Source organism: Pan paniscus, chromosome 3 (genome assembly GCF_029289425.2).
Source record: "Pan paniscus chromosome 3, NHGRI_mPanPan1-v2.0_pri, whole genome shotgun sequence".
Lineage (NCBI taxonomy): Eukaryota > Metazoa > Chordata > Mammalia > Primates > Hominidae > Pan > Pan paniscus.
In genome coordinates, this window is record NC_073252.2 from 164,256,776 (window position 1) to 164,269,094 (window position 12,319).

Genomic DNA, 12,319 nt, shown 5'->3' on the forward strand with positions numbered 1-12,319 from the left:
GTATATCTCCTAATGCTATCCCTCCCCCCTCCCCCGACCCCACAACAGGCCCCAGAGTGTGATGTTCCCCTTCCTGTGTCCATGTGTTCTCATTGTTCAATTTCCATCTATGAGTGAGAACATGTGGTGTTTGGTTTTTTTATCTTGTGATAGTTTACTGAGAATGATGATTTCCAATTTCATCCATGTCCCTACAAAGGACATGAACTCATCATTTTTTATGGCTGCATAGTATTCCATGGTGTATATATGCCACATTTTCTTAATCCAGTCTATCATTGTTGGACATTTGAGTTGGTTCCAAGTCTTTGCTATTGTGAATAGTGCCGCAATAAACATATGTGTGCATGTGTCTTTATAGCAGCATGATTTATAGTCCTTTGGGTATATACCCAGTAATGGGATGGCTGGGTCAAATGGTATTTCTAGTTCTAGATCCCTGAGGAATCCCACACTGACTTCCACAATGATTGAACTAGTTTACAGTCCCACCAACAGTATAAAAGTGTTCCTATTTCTCCACATCCTCTCCAGCACCTCTTGTTTCCTGACTTTTTAATGATTGCCATTCTAACTGGTGTGAGATGGTTTAGTGATCCCAAATATACATGTGAATTTCTCATCCTTTATATAATTTCTATTTTTTAAGAATGTTAAATTATGTTTGTATTCTCTATTCAGACTTTTATTCAATATTTCTTAGTCAGTTTATATTCATATCTATTACCTCTTGACTACCTCTTATCTGATTTTCTCTCAGATTTAAGAAAACATTTTTTTATCAATTTCTATTCTGTATTTGGTAAATATCATTGCATATAGCAGATCATCAAATCATGTTGATGAGAAGGAAAAATTGACTCTGTCTGGGGCCACTATCTGTGTGGAGTTTGCATGATTTTCCCATGTCTGTGTAGGTTTTCTCTGGTTACTCTGGTTTCCTCCTACATCTCAAAGATGTGCGCATTAGCTGAATGAACTTGTCTCCACGATCCCAGTAAGAGTGAGTGTGGGACCATGGGACCAGTGAGTGCGGGCACATGTGAGTGCACCCTGCAATGGGATGCACTCATCCAGGCCTGTTGGTTCAGGACTGGTTGGTTCTCACTTTGGCTCCTAAATTGTAGGGGTAGGGCTCAAGCACCCATGACTCTGAATAGAAATAAACAGTTTGGAAAAATGAATGAATTAATGACTGAATACAAATTATTGTAAAATAAAAATTCATAAAGTGAGCTATAATCATACAAATGCACAATAATAAATAATGCAGTACAAAGTCTCAGTGAACCCACCATATTTGTGATTGTTTTTGAAATGCATGGTGAGAGGAGGTGCTCCTGACAATGTTTGCTTTGCAAAGATTTATTTCTCGATTTAATCTACCACTATTATGACTGTCGTCACTCCTGAATTCACCATAAATTGGGTAAATAATTATCTTTTTAATTTTTCTTAAATGTATGTATAGCTAGCTCACATTTATTTCAATGTTTATTATTCAAAGTGTTTTGCATTTTTGTTTAGAAGTTTAGTGATGTTTCTGTGACCAGAAATATACTGCAGGAATTTAACTCTTGTTTATCTTAGTCAGTTTATGGTAAAACTGGTTTTACTTTACACTATTTTTCTCAAATTTGCATTTTCCAAGAACGTATCAACGACTTAAGTGAGGACTTACTGTATTTTCCTGTGTTATTTTCACTTTTCCATTGTGAGAAGCTACACTTAATTGTTTAATCATGAGTTCAACTTTTTTTATAACAAATAATTTTTATCTGAGAACATTTTTCAGTTTGGAGTATTGCCTATAATACTCCAAATTTACTCAATACTCAAAATACGTTTGTGTAAATACATTTGTCTAACACCATTTATGGCCATATGATAGATTCTCAACAGTCTTATTCAGGTGAGAGTTAGAATTTGGATAATTTATGACATTCTTAGTTCAAGAGCATTTCCTTATATCTGTATATTGTGAATTCTTTAAAAAACAGAATTGTTTTCAGGTGCTAGGAGAATATTAATTGATCTTTTTTTTGGCTCTTGTTTGCTTTTTTTCAGGACACTTAATTTCCACTTCTACTTTTCTAATTCCCTTTACCACTGTGATGTTTAGTTTTATATGTCAACATGGCTAAGCTCTAGTACCCATTATTCAATCAAACACTAATATAGGTTGTTGCAATGAAGGCATTTTGTAAACATGGTTAATCTCTAGTCAGTAGATTTAAGTGAAGGAGATGACCTTAATAATCTAAGTGGGCCTCATCTAACCACTTGCAAGGTCTTAGCAGCAAAGCTGAGGTTTCCATGAAGAATGTCTACTTCAAGACTACAACATTAACTACTGCCCAAGGGTTTCCAGCCTGTGGATCTACCCTACAGATTTTAGACTTTTCAGGCCCCACAATCAAGTAACCCAGTTCCTTGAAATACATCTCTTCAATCACCAAATGTCCAAGATTGCCTACCTTCTTTGTTACCACCTTCCCTGCTAGAACCAATGTCTTCTCAAGACTAAATCTCGGGTCTGTCAAGTAGAATTTTCAAAATATTAAAACCATAATTAGAATATAAATACACAATGATCCCAAATCAATGTTTATTTACCACATTAATAGAAATAAACCAATAGTATTATAGGATAACAAGGAAGATATAAATATTTATGTGTGTATATATGTGTGTGTGTGTTCAGTGAAACACACATACCAATAAATGCTGAAATAAATTGAATAGTTTAATAAAAACATGCTAAACATCCTACATGACAATAACTTCATATATTTTAATTATAAAATTAATTGTATCTTTTTTGCCTTATTATCAAATTTTGAATAATTTCTTATGCATTCCCTGTAGGAGTGCTTGGATCTATCAGGTGTCAGAAATGTTCTTGGTATTTCTCACTTGGTGTAGAACTTTCTTGGATGTTGATGTTATACTGTGCTAATTGATTTTAAGCTTTCCATTTCCCTCTCTGAACAGTCATATGATATCAGCTTGATGTTTATTTCTCTATTTACAAACAAATTTGTGTTCATGGTACTCTGTTTTCCAATTATGCTAAAGGAGTAAGTTATATGTGTTTTTATTTGCTCTCCTTCATTGATTTCAGGCTTTTTTTTTTCTTTTTAAGGCACAAGAAAGGATTCCAATTTTCTAAGGCAACCAGGAATTTAGTCTAAGGCAACCGAGGAATTTATATTATGTTATATATCTTTCTGTATATATTTATTCTATTCTAAGGCAACCCAGGAATTCATATTATGTTATATATCTTTCTGTATATATTTACTAATGTTAAATAAATCTACTTGATATGAAATACATGATTTTTGTCTTCTCTACCCTGAACCTTATCTTTCTATGTTTCTATGTACCTGTATTTCCCTCATATAATCTTATTACATTATCTTTTTCTTTCTACTCAGATAGGATTAATTTTCAAGAAAGATGTAAGGCACTTAAGAGTCTTTACTATCACTGTGCTTTTTCTTCTATGGCTAGGCTATTATCATTTAATCTTTTACATTTTAATTATAGAACTAAAATCAATGACCGGTGTTAAAATTATTTCAAGGGTCAGCAAGTAAATGAAGAAAGTGTAATTTGAGGCATGTTGGGTTTCCTGAAACTCCTGCAGGGTATTAAGCAGCAGCCTACTCATAAGTCTAAACTAGAAGCAAAGACAATCCATTTAGGATGCCTAGAAAAGAGATTATTGTGTCTTCATCTACTTCTCCCTATTCTCCACTCTCCCAAAAAACTTACTCACTTGGGGTCGTAAAATAACTTGGAATGAGTTTTCCTGTGTTACGACTGCTAAAGAATATTTCGTGAATTTTCTGAGATAGGAGAGAAAATTTCCAGATGAAAAAGAATCTTGGAATTCTAATCAGAAATAGATTTCATAATTTTATCTGTTTGCCTTTTAATTAGTTCTTTCTCTGATGCCACTTTGATATTTGGTGTCTACCTATAATTTCAAATATAGGTATTTTACCTTCCCCAAGAGTCTGGCTTACAGTCTGTCTGAGGTCTTTTCCTGTTTTCATTAAATTCTTTCTGTCATCTATGGTAGGTAAGGAGATGATTACGTGAAGATCCTGAGCAGACACCACCCATGCCCTCAGTCCTGTGTAAATTTGTGAGGCAGCACTTCTACTGCCTCATGGTTTGTGGCATTCCAGGCACCTGAAGTGAATCGTTCAGATGGAGGTAGCGGTGTAAGGTGAGGATTGACAATAGGAACAGAACACGTTAAACAAGAACCCTCACATGAAAGCTATGAGAAAGGACAGAGGAGGAATTAAACGGGGCATCCTGTGCATTTTGACTGTTAGGAATCCATTTATCTACTAGCACTGATTTTAGGTATGTTCTAACTGCACTTATAATAATTTACAAAAAGAAATTACTGATAAAATACTACTTATAGATGGTAAAATAAACCAATAAAGATGAAAACCCAGCATTTATTTAAATTATTTAATTATACGGATTTAAATTAAGCATTAAACATGTAATTGTAATACTTAGGTTCATATTTGTGGAATCAATATTTAAGAAAATCCACTCTGCCTAGTTAACGTTCTACACAGTAATCATTAAGAATCCCTTGCCTATGTATCAGCTTGGCTCTTTTGTAAATTTTAATTATAATAATAAATACAATAGTTAATCTTTAACCTTTGCAATTTACAGCTTTTGTCTTACCCCTGCTTAAAAAATAAAGTGTTCATTATGGTATGTCTTACATGCTTTCATAATGTTTCTACAAATAAATATTTCAAACTTATACCTAATCATGGCATCACTACCTCAGTTGTTCAGATACTAAATTTTTCCTACCTAGAATTGTTGAAAATATATGTTTAAAAAAGCAATTGAGATTGTGTATTACACAGACTGCCATCTTGAAGCAAGTCATTCATTGTCTATGTCTAATCACCTGCCTTCAGTCACCTGTCTCCTTTTTTTTTCTTAATTTTATTCTTTAGACTTTATTTTTTTTGTTTTTTTGTTTTGTTTTGCTTTTAAAGGAGTTTGGGAGGATTTTGTTTTATATACACAGGGAATCCTGTATCCTGTTGACAATAAAGAGAGCCCCATGGTTCAGTTAGTTTTATGGTTGTATAAGTCAAAAACTCTTTAAAAACTTTCCTAACATGTTGAACGGTCATGAACAGGTCAAACAAATAATTAAAAAAATATATAACTGTTACAATTTGATTTCTAGAAGTCCACTTTGATAGATACTTGCATTGTTTACTAAGAACAAACAATTATTGATTTTTTAGTATTAGTGAGTTACATTTGACAAATGTATATTTTAAATCTCAAAATAGTTATTAAGTCCATTTCATAGAATGGATATTTGAGCTTTACAAGTGTTAAGCAACTTTCTCCAAGAAAAATAACTATCATATAGTGAAGAGGGCTCATGCCTAGCCAGTCCAGCTCTGAAATCCATCCTCTTAACTACGACTCCAGCAGGCTCAAACCATAACCTGAAGGTCTCTGCAGACCCCTTTAGGAGTCTCCAGAGGCCCCTTTAAAGGATTTTTTGGATAAAACTGTTTTCCTAATAATACTAAGATGCTATTTGTCTTTTTCAAGTGTGTACAGTGATGTTTTCTGGACACCACCTCACAGGTGATATCACGACAGGCTGAATGTAGAATCAGATTTAGTAATCTAGATCTCTTCTATTGAGCCAGATACTAAACATATTTGATAAGTTAAACACAATGTCACTTCTCTCTCATCTTTGTATTTTGCAAAACATAACTGTATTATTTAAATATTGTTCATGTTACATAATAGATTCATTATTTTTATTACTGAATACATATATATTTTAAGCATCTCTGTTTTAGTTTCTAATGCAGTTATTAACATAGTGCACATATATGAACAAAAAGTCCTTTGCACTCCCAAAATATTTTAATAGTTCAGTCACAACCTGAGACCAAATGATTTGAAAACCACTGGGCTAATCTGCACTATTTATCAGTTCTGATTACACATTTCAACATATAATAGAATGATATCCTCTAAGAGTATTTTAATAGCAGTACTACTAAGATTCATGGTTCTCCTATTTTTAATTCACTATATTTAATTTTAAAGATTCTATTCTCCACTTCCACCAGGTGATCATTCTGATCTATGCAGATTTTGCATTTTTTAATTAAGTTGCAGGACTTTAGTAAAACCAATTGTCACTCTAAATGTGTTAGTTCTTTTTCCTCATTTCATCTAAATACTCATATCAAGTACCATTGGCGACATAACATTCTCAATTTTCTCCACAACTAACAGGCAGTTTTGCAGTATGAAGCTACAATAGAAGACCCATCAATCAAATGAATGGAACCCTGACTCAACAGAGAAGTAAATTCTTGGTAACCACGGGGATGTAAACCAAAAATAAAATTCTAAGCACCTCCCCCCAACCATCTGAATGGACTTACTGCTCACCCAGGACTCTTAAAATTTAACCTGAGAGACTGTTTCAGGCCATGATGGGAAGTGGGGGTCAGACATGCCTCATTATGCTTCTCTGGCATTAACATCGACACAGACTTCAAGTCTGATAAGAAACATTTTACAACCTATTCTCTCTGAAGCCTGCTACCTTAGGGCTTCCTGTGCAAATAAGAACTTTGGTCTCTACAATCCTGTATCTTAACCCAGAGATTCCATTCTGTTGATCCCAGGTCTTTAAATAAACTCAACCAATTGTCAACCAGAAAGTTTTAAAATCTACCCATAAGCTGGAAGCCCCCACTTTCTGGACCAAACCAATGTATTTCTTAAGTGTATTTGATTGATGCCTCGTGCCTCCCTAACATGTATAAAACCAAGCTGCACCCAGACTACCTTGGCCACATGTTCTCAGGACCTCCTAATGGCTGCGTCAGAGGTCATGGTCACTCATATTTGGCTCAGAATAAGTCTCTTCAAATATTTTACAGAGTTTGACTCTTTTCATTGACAGAGAAAAGGCAATAAAATAAAGATTCTGTTATCCTTTTTATCTTGGCATTTATTCTCATTAACACACTCCTAACTCATGGTCCCTGTCATAGGAGAACAAGGTCAGATTGAAAACAGTATGCAAGAGGTGAACAAAGAGTTTTTAGATTAGTCTATGAGGAGACTATAAAACCAGTAGAAAGAGACAGAAGACAAGATGAAACTTTTTAAGACTATCCGTATAAAGTCATGATAGATCCTTGGGAAAAACCATGAGCTCATGTTCACTGACTTTGTAAGAGGCTCTAATGGCCATTGTTTAAACTCATTTAAGCCATGCCAGATGACAGCTTTATCCAAAAATGATGGATTTATGAAGTTCATTTGTGTGTGAGACTAAATATCTGTTTTTCTCAAAGCATAATTTCTAAGTGTTAAATGAATTCTCCATAGAACTCACAAGAGATGTTTGACCTCAACTGGATGCCATTACAGGTTTAGTAAAATCATTAATGAGTAAAAGATTAAGCGATCACAGTATTAGCTAAATACTTAGCTAACTCAGCAATGACATTTACCAAGCTCATTTTCTTATTTTAAGAAGATTACAAAAAATGTAAACATTAAACTATTCTTCACTAAGACAGCTAATGGTTCATTGGAGCTGCAATGGTTTCCAATAAAGATAAGACCCATGCCATTTTACTGTGATAAACTATATCTAAGAAACTAATATTGATAATAAAAGGAATAATACATTATTTTGTGTACTGGAGAGGTAGAAAGGAACCTCATATACAAAGGGGAAATATTAATAGGTAAGATCTTTTTATGAGAAGTGAGTTTTTGCAACTTTATTTTACCTTTTTCCAGAAAAAAGATAGAAATCGTAATTAATATCTAAAGTTTTGTATTTATTCTTCTGAACTTGAATTTTATTTAATGTACAGAATAAATAATTTCTACAAAGACAAAAATGTTGGTGTGTTGTTAAAGGCATGTCCTGCATTTAATTTTGCTCTGTAGTCCACCTTGGCCAAATGGAGCTAAAGTACTGACAGCTCTTAGTCACGTTTATTCTTAGTGAACTATTCTATTCTCAGTGAACTAGCCCCAGTCTCTAGGATTGTCCCTCTCATGCCCCTTTACTCTGCTCTTTCTTTCTTCAACTAAATTTTTCTGCCTAAAGCATGTTGGAGCTGGGATTTCAGAAACAATTAATGTTTAAGTATTAGCATCCAGAGTATTTATAATATGAATTATAATATATCTATTCACACTATGTGTTCTTTCAGAAATAATTAATAGTACCTAAAAGATAAATTTATCTTGAATTTAATCAGCTTCTTTATCAATTCATAGTAGATGACAACACATAAATGTGTAAGAGATGAACAAGGTATTGCAGAAGGTGGAAGAATAGCGTTTGATACAAGAAAGAGAATATCTTTGCATATATTATTTTAATAGGTAGTATGATATAGATTATTTCATACACTGATCAACACCTTCCCTGATGCATCTATATTAATCTACATGAATGGTTTACTTATGGGTATGTAAAGGCAATAATGAAATGGGTTTGGTCCAGGAAGAGCTAAGGAAGCAGTGCACTTTGGGAGTTGTAGTACTTCATTCAGTGTTTCTGGCTGTAGAAAAATGTCGTTGATATCTGGGAATAAACCTCTTTCTCATAAGAAAATAATCAAGGACTGTTACTTTCAATCAATCATCCAGTTAAAATCTGAAACGATAATAATAAACAAACCTCTAAAATTGGTGTGACACAATTTTGAATTTAAGGGATAAAAGATTTCTGGAACATAGGGGAAGAAAATAGAAGGTATCCTACAAAACAAGGAAAGTCATTCTTTACACAGGAACACTGAATACTAAAATTCTAGAACAACGACAGATATTTTTAGGGAAAAATGTTGTGATTCAATATAACATACTCTTTATGATATTGTATTTCATATGTTTATGAAACAGAAGGACTTGCTTTCGTATATAATAACTCAGATATACACACATCTCTATAATATGTAAAATGGAATTTAGTCAATGGAATTTGAGAGAGAAATCAAGTAAATAATTCATGATTAGGGATGTTATTATAAAATTAGAAGCAGTGAATATTGAAATTGAATAACAAAAACTTCACTCTAAATAAATGTTATGAATATGGATACAAATATGATTACAAATAAAAATATAAGTATGTATAAAGAGTTATAAAATACTTCTCAGTAATCACTGAAGTATCCAAATCATTCCATTATGAATATTGTCATTGCTCCTAAGTATGCTATCCTGTATGGGTTATTTTCTTCCATGAGGCATTTGTATTTGATGTCTGCAGGCTCTACATACCGGGGAACACTTTGCAATAAATATCTATCCATTTGATGTTTTGGATACTACCCAGGTAGGTCCCAAATATATATAAGGCCACAACATTACAGAAAGTTTTTATCCTTTTTCAGGTGAGATATAATTTTTCCCACAACCTAGTGCCTTGCTGGCTCTTCTGCTAACTTTCTCATGTGATCTCTCCAAGCAAACACTGAACTTTTCCCTCTATTCCCACATACTTCACAGACATTAAAACACAAGCTCGAAGTCAGCAAAGATTGGCATGGGTCTTCAGGGACTCACAGACTTTTGAGTTTTTTACCTCTATGGATTTCTGCTTTCATTCATATATTTGGCATATAGTAGTTTTCTTTACATTCTTTTTAGCTCAGAAATACATTGAAAAATATACTTTTTATGAAGTTTCCCTTATGCAGAATAAATAAGTTCTGGAGATTTAATGTAAAGCATGGTGACTATAGTTTAGAACATTGTATTGTATACTTGTAATTTGCTGAAAAAGATCTTACATATTCTCACCCTACACACAAAATATGGTAACTCTGTAAAGTGATGTCTATAATAATTAACTTGATTGTGGTACATTTGACAATATAGACATATGTCAAAACATCATGTCATGTACCTTAAATATATACAATTTATATTTGCCAATCGTACCTCAATAAAGCTGGAAAGAAATTTGTAAGTTTACTTTTATTATTATATATAGAATTAAATTTGCTTTACAACAAATTCATTTTACTTCACTGGTATTGTTTTCCCTATTGTTAACCTTTTTCTTCTTAGGAATGTATAATAAAATGTTAGAATTGGCATATTTTCAACATTGCATCTTACATTATTTTCTCATTTGTATCATATGAATCATCTCTAAACAAAAGTGGCTGGGCTATAGATGCCACATATAGACTAAAGGAAAACTGAGGACCTCTCTGGCCTGTGATGCAGATAGGATAAGCCAATTTTATTCTTTCCCCTGGAAACATGAAATAAGAAACACAAAAATAATTAGGCAATAATTGTTAGAAGCTGCAGTTAAGAGATCATTGCTAGTGTTCAGACTACACAGTCATCCTTGGGAGAATGACCTGAAAATGAGATAAAGAAGCTAAACAGTGGTAAGCAAGAAAATCTGGGTGTGCAAAGTGTAAGTGAGAGCCAGGATCCAAGATATTTTTAGCTCCCAGATATGTCTTACATACGGAACCAGTTCCCAAACTCCATCTCAAAAAAGCACTATTCCATTAAAATCAAAAATTAACACTTACTGCGAGTGAATCCTGTGTCAGGTAGTATTCCAAATGGTCCACAAGGATTAACTCATTTTATCTTCCCAACTACTTTAAGAGGTTGGGACCACAGTCTACTCTACATATGGGAACACCACTCTACATATCAAGGCACAGAAAAGTTAAACTGTTTCTTAAGGCCGTAGAGTGAGCAAATGATGCCTCCCAAAGACTAACCTTTGCAGTCTCCTTTGAGAGCCTGAACTCTGAACCTTTCCTATAATGTATTGACATCCATTTACAATTCCTGTATTTGCATTTCAGGATCCCTTACCATGTCCTGTATATCTTTATAGTAAATACTCCTTTGCTTGCGCTAGTTTAAGTGTGCTTTTTTTCTCACAAACAAGTCTGCCTTAACATATTTCTGTGTGTTTCTATAACAACCTGAATTTTCTCCAGGCAAATGTTTATTACATAAGTACTCTACTGTTACATTGCTCTTCTGTAGCCAACAGATCTCTGTGGCAACAAAGCCCTGCTTGAGTCAGGGTTTATCTTCATATCCAAATGTCTAACAAAATATGCAAATATGCGGCACACAGTATGCCTTTGTAAACATTGTTGAAAGAAATACAAGTGAATGAATGCTGCTAACACATTAAAGAACACATACAAGAGAAAGAGAAGAAAGCAAATATTTCAGTTTACTAAAGACATTTGAAGTTCTTTCCCACAAGTTTTATTAATAACTTAATTCAGCAATTGTTTATTGAGTACCTACCACAAACCAAGCATTTTTTGCAATTTTAATAGCAAAAGTAAATTTTGATTTAATTTAATATATTTCTAGTTGCAGAAGACATAACTCTTAACAAGACAAGCATCGTTCTTTCCTCTACTGAACTTAGACTCCAGCAGTAGAGAGACAATGAAAGAAATAGTTATAATAAATCATGCCAAGTGTCTGATAAGCAAAGTTTAGGATCTTGAGGAAGGCATAAAAATAATCACAATGGGCAAGGGGAAGATTATACAAGGAAGAGAATTTTCATCTAAAGCCTAAAATGTAAGTAGGGTTTAGCGGATAGGGAAGTGGGTAGAAGACTGTTAAAGGTAAGAAACACTCTGGGCAAAAGCTCCAAGACTGTCATGCTCATGAAACCAAACACAAATTTAATCAATGTATATTTTATGGATAATCAGCATATATACAACATCTACACAATATCCATTCCACACACTGTAACTGTAGCTTCTATGATCACAGAACCCAGTAGGAAACAGAATCCTAAGAGAAATTATTATCATCATAGCAGCTTCCATACCACGGGAGTTAGCAATATCCCAAATGAAAGCCCATTCCTAGGAATACTTTCACAAAGATTCTGTGAGCTTTAAAATTATATCTAAAATCACTTCTCATCTCCCATCCCTCTCCATCACTTACTGCAATCACTTCCATCTATTTGACATAGAAGAGGAGGCTGAAGTGATTGCTTTTAGGGAGGTTTACAATCTTTTTTTTTTTTTGTCTTGTGTGGTCTCCAATTCCCTCTTTTTGAGAAAGAAAAAAATAGCCTTGAGAGTTTTCATTTGTTATGACATTAAGAGCTACGCCATAGCTTTCTTCTTTTAAACACACACAATTTCAGGAAAAATGACATCTGAGGAGGCACTCTGTGATCGTGATGCAAGCTGAAACCTTTCTAACTTTCACT